General features: G+C 35.9%; 1 long non-coding RNA gene across 1 annotated transcript; it reads right to left on the reverse strand.

Annotated features, from left to right (window-relative positions):
• Nucleotides 1–1,583: 1,583 nt before the first annotated feature.
• On the reverse strand, nt 1,584–2,259 carry LOC145576762 (uncharacterized). The gene is made up of 3 exons (XR_014098546.1): nt 2,130–2,259; nt 1,974–2,015; nt 1,584–1,874 (listed from the first exon to the last, which is right to left on the reverse strand). It is a non-coding gene; the product is annotated as an uncharacterized LOC145576762 (long non-coding RNA).

A 2,259-nucleotide genomic window follows, 5' to 3' on the forward strand; every position in this document is an offset into this window, starting at 1 on the left:
CCAGAAGTTGATGGTATATACATTTTAAGATGTAGTATGCTACATTACGTGTTGCTTTTCCTTATTATGATCCATGATTTAAATTATATGGTCTAAATTTTCTGTTTGACATTTGACAATTGCCATGAGGTCTAGAAATAGTTATGCAGTAATTATGGTCTCATTTCTTTTTAGTGGATAATCATTGCTTTGGATTTTCTTAACTATGGCTACTAGCTAGGGTAGTGGATAATCATTGCTTTGGATTGTCTTGACTATAGCTACTAGCTAGGGTGTATTGCTGTTAGATAATGTTTTGTTACCATCTTAAGTAGCTTAGCTGCCTAAGATGAGTGAAGTCAGATTATCGAGAATAAAAGCTTATACAGAAGTAGTATGCAGAATGGGAGGTAAACTACATAGCCACATTGGCTGTTATGTAAACTCTCCCTTTTATGTTCTTCCTTGATGAGAATCTTACTTAAGGCCAGAAACGAAATTAAGGAAAAGCTTTGTTGCAGTCTTGGTTATGTCAAGGAAAAATACAAAGATCTGAAAGCTTGTGTATTCTTCCATGAACACGTTAGTTGGGTTAGAACAAAGAAGTGATTTGGGATCTTCCTACCAGATCCGGATAAGATTTCATTTGTTGGACCACCATATATGTGATGTTTGATATTGTAAATCATCTTTTCTTCAATAACTCAGATTATATTGTTAGGTGAAAGTTCTTGGTTGTTTTTGTGGAGCATCACTACTTTGCTAGTAGGAGATGGAACTTTGTGAAATAGATTAGATGGTTTATAAAACACACTATTAGCCAGAAGATGTATGATAAGAGTTGGAAAGGTTGTGTTTGCTGCATCAGTTTAATAAGGGATGGAAGGAAAGTAATACTTGAGGTTTTCATGGTAGCTTGCCTACGAACTAAACATAATTAAATAATCTTTGGTTGAGACCGTTGAGTTTCGTAAATTAAATTGTACAATGTGCAATGATGATGGTTTTGTTTTCTTATTTTATCTATCTTTCTCTTTTTGCTCCTAGTCATGGGGCAGTTCATTTTGGGCAAGAATTATGGTAGCCAAGTCAGACACTTAGATGCGTGTTCATGTTAGACTTGAGTACCCGAGTGTGAGTAATATGAGTCCTAGGAGGTTCTTTCCCCTGGATTTTGATCTTATTTTTTTTGCTCCTGTAATTGTTCTTCTTGATATTTGTGGGTGACAAGATACAGAGCAATGAGGAAAGAAAAGCTACATGACCATCTACAACTGTCGTAGATCCATTGTTAAATTCATTATGTGACCATCTATCCCAATTCTTTTGGGGCCTTGGGAGCATCTCAAAATTTCCAGTCTTTTAATGCTAAGCTGCAAATAAATTATGTCATGTAACATTGAATAAAATTTAACCCTTCATAATTTTAGGTTTTGATATACTCATCTACAGTTGTGACACAGAGTTTGTTCATGATGACTAGAAGAAGAATGATTGTTTGGCATCGTGTTAAGTGTATAATATCCTTCTGTTTTTAGTTGAATAAGAGAGAGAGAAAAAAAAAAAAAAAAAAAAGCTGAAAATAGTTGTGTATTAGAGAAAAATTATAAACAGCAAAATATACTATAATGATATTAGAAGCTCATATGAGTACAGGACACAAATGTGATCCTCAGGTGTCGAAAACAAAGTTAAACATATCTCTGCAGAAATATGTCTTTTATTGAAGTACTATATCATCTATAAATAGCTTATATATATCCTAAGATCATATGAGCTACTATAGGTAAGTAGTAGGTGCTCAGTGAGGACCGCACTTGCAGTCAATGCATCGGCAGTTGCTGCCGCACTTGCAACCATGCTCGGGACCCTCTGTCATCATGAACTCCGAGTACCTGCAATGTGATGACCATATTGTTTGTTAATCGATTGGGGGGGGGGGGGGTGTTGTACACCTGTACATGGAAAAAACCGAATTAAGCCATTGAACTTACTCAGTCTCGGTGACCACAAAACCATATTGGTTTCCCTTCTTCCTGCAAGGACAGTGAAAGAGTTGTCAATCTTAATCTGATAGGAATTTCACTATGCTTTCAGAAAACTAAGTAAAATAGAACTAAAGTCTATGAACTCCATAAAACAAAACTTACACACACTGGCTCCTGTCAGCACAGTCACAGTTTCCGCACTTGTCTGCCATTGTTGATTGAGAGTGAAAGACTACAAGTTTTGGGATTCAGCGGCGTATGTCTGTGAGTTGCTTATAATTTGAATTTGTGC

This window comes from Chenopodium album, chromosome 13, assembly GCF_948465745.1.
Source record: "Chenopodium album chromosome 13, dcCheAlbu1.1, whole genome shotgun sequence".
In the NCBI taxonomy this organism is placed as follows: domain Eukaryota; kingdom Viridiplantae; phylum Streptophyta; class Magnoliopsida; order Caryophyllales; family Amaranthaceae; genus Chenopodium; species Chenopodium album.